The sequence below is a fragment of the Miscanthus floridulus genome, chromosome 1 (assembly GCF_019320115.1).
Source record: "Miscanthus floridulus cultivar M001 chromosome 1, ASM1932011v1, whole genome shotgun sequence".
NCBI classification, from domain to species: Eukaryota; Viridiplantae; Streptophyta; class Magnoliopsida; order Poales; family Poaceae; genus Miscanthus; species Miscanthus floridulus.
In genome coordinates, this window is record NC_089580.1 from 51314568 (window position 1) to 51337449 (window position 22882).

Consider the following 22882-nt stretch of genomic DNA (forward strand, 5'->3'; position numbering starts at 1 on the left):
GAGGGTACATCTTGGCTATGAGTATCAAGGGAGCGCGGACGCGATGAGGACGAGGCAGGGGGCGCTTGACAAAATCAAAGTCAAAGCTAGAATTAGCGAGCTATTTAACTTAGTCGATCCAAATTATGCCAGATTGAGCAACATTGAGCATGCTTTCAAGCTTGCCCAACCTCCCCCAAAGGTAACTCGTCTTGCTGCGTACCCGTAGTCTTATATTGTGGTAGGATAAGTGGAAACTTACTGTGTTCACTCCCTTTTGTTTCCTAGGTTAATGGTTGGGATAGAGTGACAGTGTTTGTGTCGCCACCCCATGGAGTAGAGTGGCCACAAAGAGCTAATTCCACCACCCAGACTAGCGTCGAGATCGAGGACGAGGATGTCGACTGGGCGGAGCTCGGAGCTGGAGCGGAGGTAGCGGCCAAAACCACTGGTAAGCGACCGGCTGGCCCCAAATAGTTGAAGAAGAGATCAGTAACCACCCTGCTCACTGGGGGAGCACTAAATATCAATGAGCCTGAGGGGGACCTAGAGGAGAACCTGGCCGGCAAGCATCGGCAGATGATTTTTGCTTGGTCGGACGATGATGCAGAGGAGGGAGAAGATGCAGGCAATTTTCAACTTGTCCCTCGAAAAAGGAGGAAGCAACTGGAGTCGATGGAGCAAGGTGGGTCCTCTGCCACTGTGGGACCCACATTGCCGACGGCGGTGAAGGATGTAGCCGGGTCGAGCTCGGGAGTACCTGGGCAAGGAACGCGACTGGCGATAGGAGCAACAACTCAACCAAGCACGCCACCGACCACTGCAACGCGTAGGACAAGTGGCGGAGGGGTCAAGCACCAAGGCCCAGTGATAGTGCTGGACCAGGAGTCACCCGCACAGCATGTGGAGCAAGTACAGCTAAAGAGACGCGCCTTCTCCACATCATTCCATGCTTCCAACATGTAAGTATTTGTGACCTTGATATAAGTTAGCAATTTGCATTTAATATGATTGCTTTCTGAACCTATCTCGGATGTACTAGCTCGGTGTCCACAGAAAGACCGGACCAGCTAGCCGGAAGTGGCGTGGCGCTGCTAATAAGTACAGAGCAGACTACCCAGCAGCCAACCATCGAGAAAGCCATAGTAGAAGATCCGTCGGGGCCTCAGCAAGTGAGTAGTCAGACAACAGTCCTCGAGCAGGTGGTCGAGGGACCAGTCGAGCCGGGCACAAGTGTTCCAAGTGCTAAACCTGCTGAGGGCAACACCTCAGTGTCGAGGGTAATAGAGCAGACCGAGGAGCAGCGGCCAGAGGTGAGGGCACAAACCACATTTACCGATGCTACAGCTCATGGGAAGGCTATGGTGATCACAGATGCTGCTGACGCTAGGCCAGCACCAGGACCCGAAGAAGAGCCCGAAGAGGATGAGGTGGAGGAGGTCCTAGGCCATCCGTAAGACAAGCGACAACATGTTTATGTGTCGTGTTGGCGGAACAACCAATGGGTTGTACATGAGGAAATCCCGGAGGTCAAAGAAACCTAGAAAGTTGAACGGGCGGCAAACCGGCTTGTTACAGAAGTGCAGGTAAGCTTTGCTTCACCCCCTGGTCTTGTGGTCTAGTCATAGTTGTCTTACTTAGCTATCTACACTCAGGACTTAATGAAGACCACAAGAAATGCTTCGACCAGATTGAGGGTATCATTGCAAACAACCAGGAGCTAACGGTGGAGGTGGACCGCTTGTGCTAGCGACTTGAAGCCACCAATCATGAAAAGATGGTGCAAGATTCCTAGAAGCAGAACCTAGTCATCTAGCTCAGTAAGAAAGAGCGGGAAAGAACAAGTAAGTAGCCATTTTATCATACCGACTACTGACAAGTGTTGTTGTATTGTTGGTAGTAACAGCTGTAGTGCAGGCTTAGAAGCTAAAGTGATCCATCTCTAAGAGGAGAGCAGTCGTGTGGTCGGGGAGTGTGATCGCCTAAACAAGGACAACAGAAAACTGGTGCAAGACCAGTCACAGCTTCGAGACCACACGACCAAGATGACAGAGGAGCTAAAAGGTAAGTTGTCCAACCACCTTTGCTCATTTTTGTTGCCTACCGTAGTTTGTCGTGGTATAACGTCTTAATAGTGTGTGCGGTTTGCAGTTATAAAAATCAATGCAAAGAAGCATCTGGAGGCCATGATGAAAGACCAAGACGGCTGGAAGGTGCAATGCCAAGAGATCACCAAGGACCATGACACCTAGAGAAGCCGGTGCCAGGAGGTGGCAAAGGGCATTTTGCCGGTCCTTAACCTCATCGATCCGGCGCTAGTACAAGATTTGCCAAGGACGCCGCAGCTGGGATTGATTGAGAGATGCCAAAGGGCATGGGGATGGTTCCAGGAGTTCGTGAAGGAGGTGGGAGAGTACGTAGGCGCACATGTGCTAAGCATGGTACATGCTCACTACCCCCTAATCGATCTCAAGCGTCTAGAGGCTAGATACCCGAAAGAGGTAGATCCAGACAAGGCCGAGGAGCTACGAGCGACCCAGCTGGACTTGTCGGCAAAAATAATTGGCGATATTAACCTATGTGGAGGTACGACACCACCCGTACAAGGAGCGCCGTCAACAAGTCAGCTGGGAGCGCCGTCATCTTTATGCCAACCAGCGAAGCCTACGGTCTCGACCAGCCAAGCATCGGCGGGGCCATCTTCTTTAGCTCGATCAATGCCAGAGTCCTCGAGACCCGAGCACGATGTTAGGCCCAGCGAGCAGCAGGCGCCGCGTGGCCCGACCAGCCAATAGTGTAGGCTATAGCTATAGAAGAAGATGTAGTTGGGTTATTGTAAACTTGGACCTTTTCAGGCAAGCTTGTAATAACGTAACTGTATATCAACATAAGCTTGTTTGTTTTGTAGAAAACGTGTTTAAGCTCGGATATCGTGTTGATGTAACTAAGTTAGAACGTGTTGGCGTTCTATTTAGTTGTACCAGTTTAGTCGACACGTCATCCTAAAAGGTTTGTATGGCCCTAGTTTGTCTTGCGGTCAGAGTATGAGGTGCGTAGCTTGTGCACACGTAGAAACACACAAGTCAAACCAGAGAGCACCTGCTGATCACCCATAGCGTAGAGAGTGGATCCCATGCACGCGTTGGGAGGAACCAAAGACAGGGCCTGCTCTGATAACCCGAGAAGGAATGGTGGTCGGTTTTAACTGGTAGAGTTAGAATAACAATAGACTTCGAAGTGACACATTAGAGTGGTCGGAGAAATCATAATAGCTTTATTGAAATAAATCAAAAGTACAAGAGGGGTACGTATCTTAGTAGCTAAGCATAGAAACACCTAAGCTTGTCGATGTGCCAGGAATTGGGTACGTCTGTGCCGTCTAGGCGAGCTAACATGTAAGATGTAGGGCGTGTAACCTCCTTGATCATGAAGGGTCCTTCCCATGGGGTTGCAAGTTTGTGGACACTAGCCTGATTTGTCTTCCACTTCAGGACCAGGTCCCCGACCACAAAGAACCGCTCCTTGACGTTCTTGTTGTAGTACCTGCACAAAACAGCAAGGTATTTGGCTATACGTACGCAAGAATCGAGCTGCTTCTCTTCTGCACTATTCACTTCTAGCTCCCGCACTTCATTGGCCTTGTCTTCGTCAAAGTTCTCTACCCATGCTGATTTGAAGGCTACATCTACTGGGAGCACTGCCTCAGCGCCATAAACCATAAAGTATGGTGATATGCCGGTATTGCGACTGGGCTGGGTTCTGAGACCCCAGACCACGGCTGGTAACTCTTTGAGCCATCTTCCAGGAGCTTTGTCATTCTCTCTATACATCCTCTTCTTAAGTGCATCCAGGATCATACCATTTGCTCGCTCGACCTATCCATTAGCTCTAGGGTGTGCCACCAAGATGTATTTTACTACTATGCTCCTTTCATCGCAGAAGTCCCAAAAAGCATTCCTAGTGAACTGAGTACCCAGATCAGTGATGATACTATTGGGTATGCCGAAGCGGTGGATGACCTAGTTGAGGAACACGATAGCCTTTTCTAAAGATGTCATGACTAGGGGCATGTACTCTATCTACTTGGAGAATTTGTCGATCAGCACAAAGACGCATGTAAATTTTTCAGGGACCGGTTTGAAAGGCCCGATCATATCCAATCCCTAGCATGTAAAGGGCCAAGAGGCTGGTATAGTTTGAATCTCATGTGCTGGTACATGGATTCTCTTGGCGAAAAACTAACAACCTTCACAATGATGGACTAGCTTCTTTGCATCGGCTATGGCTGACGACTAATAGAACCCTGCTCGGAAAGCCTTGCCGACCAGTGTTCTCGAGGCCGCGTGGTTGCCGTAGGAGCCAGAGTGGATTTTGTCTAGGAGATGTTCACCATCCTCCCGGGTTATACACTTCATCAAGATTTCCTCCTTCACGTTCTTGCGCCACAATTTGCCATTGACGAGCAGATACTGCTTACTGCGACGCATCAGGCGTTCGTTTTCTGTCTGATCGGTGTAACCGCTACCATCTATCAGGTACTTGATGAAAGGTACTCTCTAGCCGGGCTCCTTAGTGGTCGGAAGTGGTTTGGTGGTGTTTGACGCCGGAACCGTAGCCACCAATGGCTGGTCTAGAGGCTTATCGACCGTGGGATCTTCTTCTTTGATGGAGGGCGTGAGCAGGTCTTGAATAAATATGCCATGTGGGACTTTGGCTTAGGATGATCCTAACTTTGACAGCGCATCTGCTGCTTGATTTTTGTCCCGGACCACATGTGTGTACTTGATGCCATAGAACTTGCCTTCCAGCTTTCTGATCGCTTTGCAGTATGCGTCCATCTTTTTGCTGGTTGTATCCCAGTCCTTGTTGAGTTGGTTGATGACCAGAGCCAAGTCTCTGTAGACATAGAGACACTTGACACCGAGCTCGACCGCAATGCGTAGAATGTGTAGGCATGCTTCGTACTCGACGGTGTTATTAGAAGCCAGGAAATAAATCCTAAGGACATATCGGAGCTGCTCCTTGGATGGTGATACGAAAAGGACTCCTGCTCCTATGCCGTCGATGTTGAGAGAGCCGTCGAAGTACATCTTCCAATACTCAGCGGGCCCCTGAGAGGCAGGTGTGCTTAAGTCTGTCCACTCGACGATGAAATCGACAAGTGCCTGAGACTTGATTGTAGTATGGCTTGCAAATTCCAAGGAGAAAGGGCATAGCTCCATTGCCCATTTGACGATGCACCCATTCGCATCCTTGTTGTGAATGATGTCTCCCAGAGGGTACTCGGTCATGACCACCACACGATATCCATCGAAGTAGTGTTTTAACTTTCAGGATGTAATTAGTATGGTGTAGATTAGTTTTTGAATCTGTGGGTACCTGGTCTTGGATTCATTGAGCACTTCACTGATGAAATAAATTAGTCGATGTACCATGTAGACGTGGCCGGGCTCATCGCGCTCGACCACCATGGCAGTGGAGACCACTCGATTAGTTGCCGCAATGTAAAGCAGGAGGGTTTCATCTTCTCTAGGAGCAGTGAGGACTGGAGGTGATGTAAGGAATTGTTTTAGCTATGTAAAGGCAGCGTCTGCTTCCTCCAACCACTCAAACTTCTCAGATGCTTTGAGTAGCTAGAAAAATGGTAGTCCTTTTTTGCCTAATCTAGATATGAAACGACTGAGGGCAGCCATGCATCCGATAAGCTTCTAAACATCCTTCACCTTTTTGGGCAGCTTCATGTCCAAGACAGCTTTTACTTTCTCTGGGTTAGGGCGTATGCCGTCGTGACTGACAACGTTGCCGAGTAGTATACCAGATGGAACACCAAAGATACACTTCTTTGGGTTTAATTTCCATTGGAATGTGTTAAGGGCTGCAAAGGTGCATTCTAGGTTGTTGACAAGGGTATATGCTTCCTTGGTTTTGACAACTACGTTGTCAACATAAGCCTCGACAAGGTCGTCATTTATCTCATCTTTGAGGTAGGCCTATATGGCGCATTGGTAGGTAGCCCCAGCGTTCTTGAGCCCGAATGACATGGTCATGTAGCAGTAGGCGCTGAAGGGCGTGATGAAGGATGTCTTGATCTGGTCGTCCTTTTTGAGAGCGATCTGGTGATAACCAGAGTAGCAATCGAGAAAGGAAAGTAGCTCGCAACTGGCAGTTGAATCTACGACCTCGTCTATGCGAGGTAAGCCAAAGGGGTCTTTAGGGTTGTGTTTGTTGAGATCAGTGTAATCAACGCACATTCTCCATTCCTTATTCTTTTTGCGTACAAGAACCGGGTTGGCTAACCACTCTGGATGATACACTTCTTTGATAAATCTGGCCGCTAAAAGCCATGTAACTTCTACCCTAATAGCCTCCTTTTTGTCGCGAGCGAACCATCATAGCTTCTGCTTGATGGGTTTGGCCTTGCCATCGACATTTAAGTAGTGCTCGATCAAGTTCCGAGGTACACCGAGCATGTTAGCGGGTTTCCATGTGAACGCACTCACGTTGCTCCTCAAGAACTTGACGAGCGCATCTTCCTATTTCGGATCCAGGTTGGCCCCGATAAGGGCCGTTTTGCTGGGATCATCGTCGACCAGCTAGATCTCTTTGTGCTCTTTGGACTTGATGTTCTTGCGTGGAGCCTCGAGCTCTAGGATCTCTAGGTGGTCGGCTGGGGTCTGCTTGGCGTCGAGCATGGTCTTGGCCATGCGAATAGAGAGGTCGTGAGCCTCTGCTATTTTGAAGCTGTCATCCTCGTAGGTGTAAGCTACATATATGTTGCCCCTAAGAGTTAGAACCCCCTTCTCAGTATGCATCTTGAGCACCAAATATCTGTAGTGAGGTATGGCCATGAACTTGGTGAGCGCTGGTCGGCCAAGGATAGCATGGTAGGTGCCTTCGAAGTCGGCGACCACAAAGTTGACGTAGCCGGTGCGGAAGTGGTCTGGGGTACCAAATTGCACAGGTAGCGTGATCTGCCTGAGAGGTGTGGAGCTCTGTCTGGGGAGAACACCCCAAAAGTGTGCCTCGTATGGCTTGAGATCAGCCTAGGTTATCTTCAGGGCTGGCAAACTATTCTTGAACAGTATATCGATGGAACTGCCACCGTCAATCAGCACTCTATCGAACTAAACCTTGTTGATACAAGGATTGAGAACCAGAGGAAAATGCCCTGGCTCAGGTATTATAGCCGATTGGTCCTTTCTGCTGAAGGAGATCTCGCGGTGAGACCAAGGAGGGAGCCGCGGATCGGCAATGAGGTTGTCAACATTGGCCATGTTCAAGCAAGCGCGGGCGAGCAGCTTGCGTTCTCGTTTGGTCTCGATGGACACTCTGCCCCCAATGATGGTGTGGACGCAGTTGGTTGGCTTGACGTACTTGTGACGGGGATCCGCATCTTCATCATCGTTGTCCTCGTTACGCTGCTCCCCTATGTCATTAGGCTTGTCAGATTTATCCAGAGCCTGTTGGTGCGTGTAGATGGATTTGAGAACACGGCAATTCTCCATGGTATGGTTTGACTTGGGATGGAGCTGGCAGGGTCCTTTGAATGCTTTGGCGTAGTCTTCTTCGTAGTTGCGACGTCCGCCACCTTTTTTAAAGATGTTGACTTCGCCATCATCTTCCCGAGCACGCTTGCCCCTGTAATCGTCACGGCGATTATGCCACTGATTACGTTGGTCGGGGTGGTCGCGAGAATCGTTGCGCTGGTTGCGACGATCAAAATTGTCGTTCCGACCACAGTTGCCGTGGTAGTCGTCGCGGTGGGGGGGTGGTCGGAGCATGGAACCCTTGCTGCTTCTTCGATGATTATCTTTTTAGCATCATCGGCATCCGCATATTTTTTAGCAGTAGCTAGGAGCGCTGTGACTGATTCAAGTCTTTTGCGGAGGAGCATGTCCCTTAGGGCATCGTGGAAGCGGAGACCAGTGATGAAAGCTTCGATTGCCTCGTTATCGGAGATTGATGGGACCTTGATGCGCATCTCCGAGAAGCGTCGGACGTACTCGCACAGTGGCTCATCTTTGCGATCTCGAATCCGCTATAGATCATATTTGTTGCTGGGTTGTTCGCGAGTAGCAATGAAGTTGTCGATGAATGCTTGCTTGAGCTCTTACCAAGAATCAAAGTAGTTCGCCAGCAAGCTGACCAGCCATTGGTGGCCTGCATGGCTGATGGCGACTGGGAAGTAATTAGACATGACATGCTCGTCAGCCATGGCTGATCTGCACACGGTTTCGTAGAGCATGACCCATAACTCAGGGTTCTCCTTGCCGTCGTACTTCTAGAGTTTTTCGAGCTTGAAGTTTTTTGGCCACACGACTTGGCGAAGGTGAGGAGTAAACTGCTTCAAACCCGGAGGCCCGTGGGTAGTATCATATTCCATACGGCGATAGCTTTCGTGGGATGCACGGTCGTTGGCTCTTTGGTTAATGCGATTGCGTAGATCGCATTCTCCGAGGGAATGGAGGAGATCGTTATTGCCATCATGGCGATCCCGATTGCCACCCTAGTTGACCCTGTGACCGTGGTTATCATGGTGATTATCATGGTTGTCTTGTCGATTATCATCTCAGTTGTTGCGGCAGTTGTCATCCCGACCACCATCATGGCCACCGTTTCTGCCTTGACGGTTGTCTGGTGGGTCGTTGTTATGCGAGCCACGTTGGTTGGGTGACTGTGGGTGACTTGAGTACTGGTGACTGCGGCTTGATTCGACTGAGATGGATAGAACCTGGGCTTGGTTTGCAATCTCTGTGGTCTAGGCTATAGCAGCCGTCAGGTAGGCTTGTACATCATCACGAATTGCCTGGATTTCCGAGGTATTGGGTAGTCGTTGCATTGTCGCCATAGCAACGACTATGTTGGCGCTTGGAGTCCTGAAGACCTGCTTTTCCCCTACCCTATCAAAGGCATTGTTGAGATCACGTGGCTGGAACCTTATGTGTCGTGCCTCCTCTTCTGCCTTGGCTTCGGCTTGTCTACGATTAAACCGGTCAATATTGCGTGCTTCGCGTGCTAGCCTTTCTTGTTCTATTTCGCCAACTACCGGTGGTTCGTCATTACTGACGACATTGATCAAGTCTCCTCGCCTTGGTGGGAAGGATGGGAATCGTGGGAACCCTGGGGAGTGGTCTGGGATATCCAGATCGTATTCAACTTCTTCATTGTCACGATGTTGAAGCTCAGTATGGACGGAGCCAATAGATGCGATGCTGGACGGGGAGCTTGAACCGCCCTCTTGAACTGTGTGGACCGATCCTTCTTGATGCTCCTCAATCTGAACCATGTTGATGAAGTTGCATGGCTTTGGCCGAGGTCGATGTATAAAACATAGATCCGAGCAGTGTTGTATATTGTACGCGTAGTCGGAAGCAGCGTTTCGCAGGCCGTAGGGCTGAGCCTGGTAATTCTCCATCAAGGCTTCACACTCGAGGAGCCGAAGACCCGTTGCGGGGGCTGGTCGGCGACGAACGAAGCGCCCTTCAGGAGTAGACGTGACCACGAGATCCATACCAAGCCGTGCAGGACTACTGGCCTGAGCTGGTCGGGTAGATCTTTTGTGGGTAGTGGTTACCTGCTCGGTAGGTTGATTTTGAATCGAATCTACTAGAGCTAGGGTTTCAGCAAGCTTGGTGCCGACTCGGTCGATGGAGTCGAGCAGGTTGGTGTTGTTGATCTGCCTCCCTTTGTAGCGAGGAAGCGAACGACGGGTTGTCGGCGTGGCTGAAGACGATGCTAATGTGGTCGGAGCCAGATCCAATGTGGTCGGAGCCATAGCTGATGCTGGTGAAGCAGTGGTCGATGCAGATTGGATCTGCGCCTCCTCTATGATCATGGCGATGAAGTTGTCGGAGCCAGTGGTCCAGGTGATCTGGCCGATGGTGAACGTGAGGCCGTTCAGCGTAGCCATGGAGCCAGGGATGATGACCATCTTGTTTGTCTGGGGAGCAGTATGCACACCCCCTACCTGGCGTGCCACTGTCGACGAAATATGGTTAGCAGTCTACCTAGGGGTATGCCCAAGGTAGTAGATTATCGGCAGACAGGTGCACAAGCTACAAACGAGATGGTGATGCAAGACAGACACAAGGTTTTATCTAGGTTCGGCCACCGTGAAGGTGTAATACCTACGTCCTGCGTCTGATTGTATTGATGTATGTAAATGAGATGATCTTGAGAGGGGTCCCCTGCTCGCCTTATATAGTCTAGGGGGCAGGGTTACAGATCTAGAAACTAATCCTAGCCAATTACAATTACCATAGGTGGCCGGATAAGGATTCCTATTCTAACCAACCAGGATCTTGCTTGATCTCCAAATCTGCCTTGATTCCTTGTGCGGGACTCCGAGCAGATTGGCAGGGCCGCGCGCCATCTTCTAATGGGCTGGCCCAAACCTAGCCATAAGGGTATAGGGGTTAATACCCCCACAGAATGTAAGGGGTTACTTAGATTATACATCATAATAGTGGCAGAGTAATTTGGATTTAAGATGAGATGCATGTGTTAGTTTATATCATATTTTATAACAACAAAGTTAGATAATTTTGATGCATATTTATGGGGCTCGCATTATGTTATTTGTCACAATTTTAGAGGTGGATGATTTTTAATAAAACATAATAGATCCAATGGCTATTATTACCAATGGTGACTAAATTCTACTAAATTGATAGATAGATCTTTCTTATTTTTGTGAGCATTTCTAAGAAATAATTTGTTCTAACAAGTCTCATATATAATGTGAAGGTTCCTTTGGAAGTCTCCAAGTAGTAACAGTAAGATACTAAAGTTGTCACATTCATGCATTTCCTCAATCATTCCCCATGGAAATGTCCAAATTGCAAATAAAAAATGGAAGTAAAGGATATATTTTAACTTGTCGGAATTCACAATTATTCTATTTCGTGATGCTTTTTGCAAAACCCAAACACCTCAGATAGAGGTAGGAATTTGTCGAATGAACCACACTCCTTCAAAATGCTAACAAATGTTTGTTTGATCATCGCACATCATTATTGAGAGATCAAAAGAAAAAGCACTTAATTTAAGAGGTAATTTAATTGATACAATATCATATCTACTTAGTGGTCCAGTATAATTGTCACACCCAATTTTAAGGATAAAATGGGATGCATAATCTTATGTGCACCCAGAGATCAGTCACATACATAAGCCAACAAATTATAACTAGTATCATTACAAATGTTTATTACATCATGAATAATAAGACATAGTCTTCACATAAATGTAGCGGAAGTATAAAGAAAAAAAATCTTTCGCGGAAGCTCTATATCATAGGGACGTCAACTGGTTGACCACAAGTCTAGTAATCCTCAGGAAAGTCGTTATTACCATAGCCATCTGTTACCCATCTAGGATTTTTATCCAAATAATGAAAATAAACAAGTGTAAGTATGTGTCGTACTCAACAAATGTAACATGGGGGTCATGAGGTTCAAAAGGCTTGACATAGGTTTAACAGCATTCAGCTTTTAGTTATCATAATTTTAGCATAAGAGTAGCAACAAGTTATTTTTATCCCAAAGTGAAACACATGATCAATGTAAACAAGAATAATGAATAGCATAACCGGATAATTCTTAGTGATCCACTATTCCATAAGGGTTCTAAGGTTGTTCGTGACCGTGAGCATGACTGATATACTAGTTTTATACTTTACAGAGGTTGTACACTTTCACTATGTGTCGTGATACCCATATGCCCAGGTTAATTACTCCCAAAACACTTTCAAGTTGAGCAGATAGGGTTCACTATAAAGCCTTTCAAAGGTTCGTCTAACAAGTTAGGGCCGTTAGATTCACTCGGCAAACAGATATAGGAACCCCCTGTCGAATGGCATAATTCTATCACAGTTATACATATAAGAGTAGAGGTTGTCCTATACCCGATGCGGCAAGCCATTCTTATGCCAATAAAGGTAACCTCTGACAAGCTAAAAATATCCTCATACTGAGCTAAAGCTAGAGCCATGTAGCCCTCACACCTGTACTGTAAGTCCTGAATGATCACTTACAGATAAGTCCTTAGGGAGAGGAATCTAAAGCATTTAGAAAGTAGCTAAATACTCTAGCCTCCTATTTCTAAGTAGCTAAAAAATCATGTTTTAATGTTTATTGCATATACCATTAGTCAAGTTACAAGATCATGGTTTAGTTGAGCACTAGCAAAGCTACCCAATGCATATCCCATAGAAGACAAGGTATAAGTACAATTCTAGTGAATCCCTATCAAGGTGACACATGCAACATGAATTAAATGTATTAAAGTTGATAGGAAACAAGGATAATCTCATGCTATACTTGTCCTGAACAAAGTGCTCCTGCTGATCTTGTTCGTCAAAGTAGTACTCTTAATCACCCACGAATTGCTCACCGTCTATACTCGATAATCATAGCAACATACAAGCATCCAGAAGCAACCATGCATAGCAAACAAAAGCTATAGATTAGAACAGTACATCAATCAGCATAAAATCAAGATGAAAAGTTTGGAAAAACGAATCTACGTCTCACTACGAATACACAGACGCGAAGATCACAAAAATCAGAGCTAAAACGAAGAAGTTATGAATTAAACAAGATTTCCTTTAGTAAAATAATAGATTAAATCTAACCTCAAATTTTAGAAGTTGAAAACACACTTAACAATAGTATGAACATGTAGATTACGCAATTATGAACCTAACGCAACTTGAACGGGTCAAATCGGAGCTAAAATGTGAAAGTTATGGCCTAAAGAAAACTAGTGACAAAACTGTAAATAGATAAAAACATATTTTGGATCTAACAAAGGAAAACTACACTTTCAGAAAGAGAAAATGTATTATAGGAATACACTATGGAGTGCGGGTTCTTTTACAATAAAACTGAGGGGCTCTTTTAAAAGTTTGCCAACCGAAGAGGTATCTTTGAATCTGGGCCGTCGGATCTTAAACGGAGGGTGGAGATCATATCGAGAGGGGAAGAGAGAGAGAGCGCGGTCGCCGAAACAAGGCCGGGCACGGTGGACCTCCATGGACGAAGGCGAGGAGCTCGCCGGCGTTTGCGATTTAGGGCCTACGGACCACCACTGAGCGAAACAAAGGCACGGGGAGAGAGAGGAGATCAAGGCGAACTCACCAAGGGAGTTTTCATCGACGAGGGCAGGACTGCGGTGGTGGGTCGCTCGGTGAGGTGGACGACGACGGCTGCGACTTGAGCTGCTAGGGTTTGGCGTCGACGTGGAGCACAAGCGAGGGCGGCGCTGGCTCTAAGATTAGGTAGGAGAGTGGCACGACACGAGCGCTATTTATGAGGGCGGAGCATCGTGGGAAGCACGCCAAGACGTGGTCGTGGCGGAGGTGGACTTCCGGCGACGGCGGAGTCTGGCGCGGAAACGAGTCAGAGGAAGGAGAAAGGCGATTGACAGGCGGGACCGGCTCGTCAGCGAGACACAACGGGAGAGAGGAGAGCACGGACGACGCTGCTGGGCCGGCCTGTTGGGCCGCTGCGGAGAGAGAGCAGGCCGCGCGGGGAAAGCGGGCCGAGCTGGGCTGTTCGGGCCAAATTCAAGAGAGGGAGAGAGGAGGAAATAAAACTCCTTTCCTATTTTCTTAACACATTTTTAAATCCAATTTAAACTCAAATTCAAATTCCTTTGCAAATTCTAATCAAACCAAAGCATCACAAAATAAAGATGCAGCAGCATGGATGCACATACATGTATATAGACCTATATTTGATTTTAATTTTAACAAAGTGGTTATTTTTCTAAATTTAAATGCTCACAAAATGTATAATTAAATCATTTTCTCCTATTTTAAAACCATGCAAATTTAGGGTGTTACAATAACATAGTACACATAAGCAAAAATTACAAAGGCAAATTTCAACATAGAGAAAATAGTAGCATTGGACAAAATTGTTACTGTTAGATTATTTGACAATTGATGCAGTTCATAGCAAACAACAACAATCATCAAAGTAATTAAAATATAGTAGTAAATAATATAAATCAGTACTTTTTTGTTACAAGTCTCAAAGTAATGAATGGTTGCCACTTTTAGCTCCATGAAAATGTATTGTTTACCAATCATAGGATATGTTGGTGGTGATGAAACAAGCAATCAAGCATTTGACTCTGATGGCTGGCTTAAAACTGGCGACCTCTGCTATTTTGATGAGGATGGCTTCCTTTACGTTGTTGATAGACTAAAGGATATAATTAAGTACAAGGCATATCAGGTATTTGACTTGTTTAGCTTTTAGTGACTTATTAGTTTCACTGCTACATCCATTAGCAAATTTCATGCCATTAACATGCAATCCTTTTATTTGACACATAGGTTGCACCAGCAGAGTTGGAGGATGTGTTGCATTTGATCCCTGGGATATTGGATGCTGCAGTTATCTCGTATGTTTTCTTGAAAATGGATAAGAAAAATATCTATATATTGTTTATTTCGATGAAACATTGTTTCAACAATGTTTGAATTGCATAGTATCCTAATAAGCATATAATATTTCGGCATTTTCTTAAAAACTTATAAAATCGTTAACCACTAATAATTATTATGGCAACAAAAAATATCAAATTAGAACTCTTACATATAGAACTATTTATACTATTCCATACTGATAAGTTGTACACCTTTTTTTCTAATATATCAATTTTAATTGCAACAAAACATTTATGTAATAGTTTGGCATAATTTCAATATATAAATATATCCAATTATATCAAGATCTCCATGTATTGAAAATGTATTTACTACTTCCTCCAATCACAAGATAAATCAATATAGATTTGTCCTAAGTTAAACTTTTGCATCTTTGACTGGCAAGTATACATAAAATATATATTGACTTAGATGAAAAGAAATTCTCCCCATCCATCTCTAAAGTAAATCTCGTTTTTCGAGGGGTCAGTCAATCTCAAGTTTGACTAGGTTTATAGAAAATAGTACCAACATTTGTATATCTAGATAGGTTTGTTATGAAAAAATATTCCATGATAATAAATCTAATAATACTTATTACATATATGTATCATGAATATTAGTGTTTTTTATATATTTGGTCAAACTTATGATTGATTTACAACTCAAATTCTTTTTTTGGGATGGGGGAGTATATATTACATGAAACTATTTCGTAGTGAATTTAATAATGTTAACCTCGTGTTGTCGATCCACACAAAAATTATATTAATGGCGCCAAAGTTGACAATGTTTGACTATTAGGAGTTAGGACAAACCTAGCTACATCGTTATGATCGGAGGAAGTATACGAATAGCATGAATTTGAAATGTTTGTTGTCCAAGAATCACAATTGTTTCTTCCCAACATCTCATGTTTATGAGATTCAAATCTATTCCATATTTTTTTACATAGGTACCCAGATGAAGAAGTAGGACAATTACCAATGGCATTTGTTGTAAGGCAAAATGGGAGCAATAATCTTACAGAAGACCAAATAATGGAATTCGTTGCCAAACAGGTACACACTACACTGGTGGCCTACCAACGTCCTACTTAATTTCTTGATTACACTTTGCATTGCACTAACTATCAGCTTACATACAATTTTTATATATGTACATATATGCTAATTAAATCAACTTTCATTAGGTTGCCCCTTACAAGAAGATACGTAAAGTTTGTTTTGTTGATTCAATACCACGGTTGCCATCAGGCAAGTTACTAAGGCGCGAGCTGCATAAACACATGACGCTTACCAGCAGGTTGTAACACATCATCCACCACTGGAGTCTTCATGGAGATATATTGGAGGAAAAGATCATATACAATATCGAAACGAATATTTTCATCTCAAACTATCATCATCATCTATAGTATGTCAGGGCTCAAGAACTACAACAGAGATGTTGGGTGAAATCAATGGATATGATCTTGATCGATTTCAATCTTAACAGTGACTCGTGCCCCTGTAGCTGTTTGGGATGGTGTACCTGCTGTAGTACAAGCCTACAAGGACTTTGCATTGACCATTTTGTCTATCCCTTCGAATAGTTTTAAACATATTCTGCAACACTTTGGGTCCAGCGATGGATGGCCAAATGGGCAACCTGGCCCGGCACGGCACGGTCTGATGCCGGCAGACCCGATGGGGGTCGGGCCGTCACAGCATGCTAGCTCATCGGGCCATGTTGTGCCTGCCCACGGGCTGCACCTAAGGCCCAGGCATGACCCTTTAAGGCCTGGGCTTTGCCGGGCCAGGCCGTTGGCACGACGAGCCGTCATTGCCCAAGCTTTTACGTGTGTGCTGCCCTGCCGCCGTGTACGTACAACCACTGCGGGTACGCGCACGGCCGTCGCCGTCGCCACCGCCCACTTTAGTGGAGAAGTCGCCTTTGGCACTAGTGTACGTTGAGATGTGAAGGGCGAGGAGCCGAGATGGGAGCTCAGCGCCGATGTTGGGGAAGGGATGGGAGCTCGGTGGGGCGATCTGAAAGGTCTTCTAAGGACGCTCCGCCATGTCAAGTCACCGCTGGTATGAGCCGCTGCTGTCTGGATCATCTCAGTCTTCTCTGAATCACTGGCAGAGGCCAAAGATGCCATTGCTGCACTTTCATGCCTCTTTAAGGACCTACTTGACCGGCGTAAAATTGACACTACGTAGAAAACGATTTTTAGTAATGGTTCGATTTTTTTATAGGGGCGGCTCCAGTGGCGTGCTCAGGTGCTCAGACACCAACCATCTCTATAAAATGGAACAGCAGGGGCGGCTGGTGTTACGAGCCGCCCCTACAAATAGGGTCTGATTTGTAGGGGCGGCTCAATCACTAGCCGCCCCTGGAAATGCTATTTGTAGGGGCGGCTAGTGATTGAGCCGCCCCTAAAAATGGCCCCGTATTTAACGTTCTGATTTGTAGGGACGGCTCAATCACCAGCCGCCCCTACAAAGGGCCCCCATATAAAACAGAAGCAGCACCTTCTTTCTCCTCGGGTCACTCACTCCAACCCGTGAAAGAAAGGTGGGGAGACCTTGGACACCTCCCAAAAATTGCTCTACTAAGGGGGGAAGGTTTTGGTCTCAAATTCTTTTGGTGGAGAGGTTGTAGAAGATAAGAAAATGCTATTCCACACTTTTTTTGAAGTTTTAATGGTTGGTTAGTGAGTAATTAGAGTTTTGTTTTCACTCTCTTCTATGGTGCTTGAGCTATTTATGAGCAAATTAGACCCAACTTTTAAATGTACTAGGGTAAATTAGGGAGGGGAACAAGATCATACACTTATTTGGTCCATGTTTCTTGATTTTAGTGAACCATTAGTTAGTTTTTATGGATGTTTCATGTGCATGTGATCTAGATCTAGGGTTTGGTTTTTTTATTAATTTCGTTTTTGTAAATTTATGTTTGATAAAATTGGACTAGGGTTTATATGAAAGATATTGGGTAAAGTATAATTATTGCTAATCGTTGTCTTTGAAATTGTTTCTTGTAATCAATAAATATGTATTTTAATTATTTATGGATAAATGGACCATTAATTAATTTTCCTCTATCATGGTGTGTTTGTATGCTTCATGTAATTATATTAGATTTATATTCATATATATCTGAGGTATATACAATTATTCTCAAATAATTATTACTTTGATTCATTTTTATATATATCTGAATAAGTAGTCCTTTAATGTTTGTTTTGTTATTGTTGTAAAAGATGAAGTACAGGAACTCTTGGATGTATGGTTCGTTAAGGTTCAAGGCATGTTTCCGTGAAGAGGTGGATAAATTTATTGAAGCCGCAACGAAGCATGCAACGACATTGAAAGAGAATAAGGATACAATTATTTGCCCCTGTAAAGATTGCAAGAACCGTATGGCATGGACAGATGTGACTATCATCAGATCACATTTGATTATGCGAGAATTTATTGAGGACTACACAGTGTGGATTCATCATGGTGAAATGGTTATTGTTAACGACGAGGATGAGGAGGAATACGACGATGAAACCATAGAATCCCTATCCCAATATTCAGCAGAGCTTGATGCACGAATGGATTTCGAGTTTGGCAATGAACAAGGTGGTGATGTTGGTGGTTGGGATGGTAACGACAAATGTGGTGCCAATAATGATGCTGGATCACATGTCGGAGTTGAAGATGATTTAGATGACATAATTTAAACCCTTGGACCAGAGATTTTACTAAATAGCCCGAAAGGTCTAGAAATTTTGGAAAGAGTGACAAAAGTATCGAAAGAGATTATGTATGATGTTAAAAAGGGTTGTCCGACACATTGGACATTGCTACGTTTCGTGCTTGAGCTGCTCATCCTGAAGGCTAAGTACCGCTGGTCAGACTGTAGTTTCAATGATCTATTGCATCTCCTGTCATGGGTGCTGCCACAACCAAACTCAGTTCCCGCCAACACATACCAAACGAAGAAGGTCATAAGTCCATTGACAATGGGGGTTGAAAAAATACATACATGCCCCAACCACTGTATATTTTTTTATGGCGAAACGTTCAGGTCATTGGATAAATGTCCCCGGTGTGGGGCCAGCCAGTACAAGAACAATGACCTTTACGGTGGGGACAAACCATCCACGGGGAAAAAGAGGAATAAGAAGGGTACAAAAAAGGTGGTACAAGAATCTCAGCCCCCAGAGGACACTCCATTAGGCAATGATGCAAATAGAGAAGAATTCTTGCTCTGGTAATGTGGTACCTGCCAGTGACCGACCGCTTGATACATATGTTCCTAAACCCTAAAGAAGCCGCACTCATGACATGGTGGGATGATGAGCGCAAGGTAGATGATGATAAGATTGCACACCCGACTGATTGTAGTTAGTGGCAAAGGTTTGATGAGAAGCACAAAGAATTCAGCGAAGACCCAAGGAATGTACGGTTTGGCGTGAGCACCGATGAAATGAATCCCTTCAATGAGAGGATGAGCAACCACAGCACATGGCCAGTGATCTTGACCATGTACAACATCCCAACATGGGCCCCATTTGGCAGGGCTTCACTTCACTAGTGAAGCCATTTTTTTTGGCTTCAGCTCCACGAACAGTTCCACCGGTGGAGCTGAAGTGGTTTTGTTAAACCGTTTGGCAAAATGGCTTCCCTATGAGAGCATGTTTTTAGAGGCCTAGAGGAGGAGCCGGGAGAAGCCACTTTTTTTTACTCCATCCCACCCCAGATCACTGTGAGAGCATGTTTTTAGGGGCTTCACAAGTGAAGCTATTTTAGGCCCCGTTTGGCAGGGCTTCACTTCTACAGTGAAGCCATTTTTTTTGCTTCAGCTCCACAAACGGCTCTTGTAGTGGAGCCGGAGCCATTTTAATATCACGTTTGGCAAAACAGCTTCACTTGTCTATCATGCATGGTTAATTGTCAAATCTACCCTTGTATAGATACATGTAGTAACATGTGCAGGTGTATGTATCTTCATTTAGTTTCATCCGAGTAAATTTGCATTTTAAAATTGTAAAATGACTTTCCAAATGGGTGGTCCGCTGGCTGCACCCGGCCAATGGCTGCCACCAAGCCAGGGGCCAGTCCACTGAAGACCGGCACCCCCAGCGAGAAGACCGGACAAGCCACCATGCGCGCTCAGATCCGAACCAAGGAAAGGATCTTCTTTGCCTCCCGATCTATCCGATTCCTTACCACCGCCGCCTTCGTTGTCACCGACCGGAGGAGGAACCATGGCGGCGCGTCTTCTGCTCCACGTACGGGAGGGAACGGAAACAGAAAAGTAGCGATACAATGGGGTGGGTGCGGCAGTGGTTTCAGTGGCAATTAACGTAATTTGTTCCAAGTCCTGGGGGTACCAGCGCATGGAGGTGGACAAGGAGCTAGGAGAAGCCACTATTTTGGCTCCTTATCACCCCAAAGCTATGTGAGAGCACGTTTTCAGGGGCTTCGTCGGTGGAGCCATTTCATTTTACCCCGTTTGGCAGAAAACGGCTCCAAATGGCTCCTGAAGCCGCTGGAGAAGCCCTGCCAAACAGGGCCATGGTTGTGTCAAAAGAGAAAGTACCTTCTCCTCACTATTCTTATTTCTGGCCCTAAACAACCAGGCATTGATATAGACGTGTTCCTCGAGCCCTTGATGCAAGAAATGGAGAGGCTATGGAGGCATGGGGAGCAAATGTACGATGCGTTCCGAAAGGAGGACTTCATATGTAGAGCAATAATATTTGTTACTACCAATAATTACCCCGCGCTGTTTGCTTTGTCTGGACAGATCAAAGGGAAGACGGGATGCTTGGTTTGCTTGGATGGTACTACATGGGTGTACCTGGATGCATCCAAGAAGATAGTTTACCTAAGGAACTGACGCTTCTTAAAGACAAGTCACAAGTACCACAGCAAATTGTTCTTTAGATTTTATGACAACGCCCTAGAGATTGAACCCCCTCCGGAGAGACGTCATAACGAAGAACATGTGTACAGAATGGTGAAAAACATACGCGTCATCTATGGAAAGAAGAATTCGGATGGGATGAATAGAGATAGAAGCACACCTCCTATCGAAGGCGTACCTTTCAAGAAACAATCGATCTTCTTTCAGTATCTACCTTATTAGCCAGACTTGGAGGTCTCCCATGCCATTGATGCTATGCACGTGCAGAAGAATGTCTTTGAGAGTCTTATTGCTACCTTGATGGACATAGGTAAGTCAAAGGATGGTCTAAAAGCACGAAAAGACATGGTGCAGCTAAACGTGATGCCACAGCTTCACTCGGCACCTGAGGCTAATGGAAAATACACTCTGCCCGTGGTGTGCTTCAACCTAACACCAAGCGAGAAGAGAGCTATATGCACTTTCCTGAGGAGGATCAAAGTCCTAACTGGGTTTCAGCAAATGTGAAGAAGCTAGTGTCGATGAAGGACTTGTCAATAACACACTGCAAGGCTCACGATTGCCATGTGATGCTGACAGTGTTTCTACCTATTGCAATCAGGGCTATAAAGCCAGAGTTTTTGAAAATGGCCATCACCCGCATGTGCTACTTCTTTTCGAAGATCTCACAGAAGACGATTGGCAAGGAAGAGCTGAGTGACCTACATGAATTTGTGGTGGAGACACAAAACCAACTGGAGATGTGTTTACCTCCTGCTTTTTTTGATATAATGCCACATCTCATGATTCACATGGTTCAACAGATACAGGCGCTTGGCCCTTGCTACTTGCATGAAATGTGGTCCTATGAGCGGTTCATGTTGGTTTTAAGTCGATACATGCATAATCGAGCATACCCAGAGGGCTCCATGATAGAGGGTTACAGTACTGAAGAAGTCGTCGAGTGCTGTCAAGAGTACCTAAAAGTACAGAAAAGGATTGGTAAACCCAATTCTCGTCATAAGGGTAGGTTGGCTGGGATGGGCACCAGTGGTAGAAAAGTGTTCATCGACCATGATTACAAAGAGGTGAGTCGAGCGCATTATAGTGTCTTGCAGAGTATACAACTGATGCAACCGTATATTGATGAACACTTGGCTATCATTATGGCAGAGAGAAATGACCGTTCGGATGATTGGGTCATGAAACAGCACAAGCAACGACTAAATACATGGTTGAAGGACCAAAATATACCGCCTAAAGAAACCATAGACTCTATTACCATCAGTAGGTTGGCGGAGGGGCCATCAAGACAAGTGACATCTTGGAATGCTTATGACATCAATGGGTACATGTACTATACCCACGCAAAGGATAGTAAATATGTGAACCAAAACAGCGGTGTTCGAATAGAGGCTCTCGATGAATTAGGACGAAAGATCCAATACTTTGGCATCATTGAAGAGATATGGGAACTTGACTATGGAAGGGATATAACGGTGGCCCTATTTCGATGCCGCTGGATCAAACAACACCAACTGAACGAGATCGGATTGAGAGTCCTAGACCTCAAGAATCTAGGCTACCAAGATGACCCTTGGGTGCTCGCTTCATGTGTCGCACAAGTTTTCTATATGTCTGACCCACAAAGTAACCTCCCCTCGAAGAAGAAGACAAAGCACGTGGTTGCCTCTGGGAAACAACACATTATTGGAGTTAATGGCGTGGATGATGTTGAAGCTTACAATAACTACGATGAGATGCCGCTATTCATAGACTTTCCTAAGAAGACCAATGTTGTGGAAAAGAACCTCCCCAAAGACATAATGCCATGGAAATGAAAAGGTGTCAAAGGAAAAATCGTTACAGCGTGCTAACTAGTTGTTGAACATGGAGTGTTTATGTAAGTGTGTGTTTATAAGACTTCATTTATGCATGTGTATGAGACTATATATTTATGTACGTGTGTAAGACTACATATTTTTGTATGTGTATGAGACTACATTTTATGCATGTGTGTGAGACTACCCTTTGCAACATCCAGATGACTCTATTTGAACATCCACTCTATTACTACAAAATTTCATTTGTCAAAGTTTGAGCACTTCTAATTTTCAAATTTAAAAAAATGACAAGTTCAAACGAGATTTTCAACCACTAAATGTTTTTGAGCTAAAAAAGTGATGAATACCAAAGTTGTTAATGTTTACTAATACTTTGTCACATGAAGAAGTGACCAAAACAAAAGTTATAGATAGTGAGGAGTTCAACATCTTTTATGTTCACGACTTTTATTGTTGAAATTATTTAAGGTTTCAAAATCTTGTTTGAAGTTGCCATTTAGTGAAATTCAAAATTTGAACTGTCCAAATTTTGTCAAATAAAAATATGATCAAAATAAAAGTTGTACATATTGATGAGTTCTACAACTTTGGTATTCATGAGTTTTTCATGTGAAATCATTTACTCTTTCAAAATATTGTTTCAAGTTGAAATTATTTTAATTTTAAAATTTGAATCGTTCAAACAAAGTCACATGACAAGATGACCAAAATAAAAGTTGTACATGTTGATGAGTTA

At 44.8% G+C, this 22882-nt stretch overlaps 1 pseudogene; it reads left to right on the forward strand.

Annotated features, from left to right (window-relative positions):
• LOC136483546 (4-coumarate--CoA ligase-like 7) overlaps positions 1 to 15870 on the forward strand; it is a 31837-nt pseudogene extending 15967 nt beyond the window's left edge.
• The last annotated feature ends 7012 nt before the right edge of the window (positions 15871 to 22882 follow it).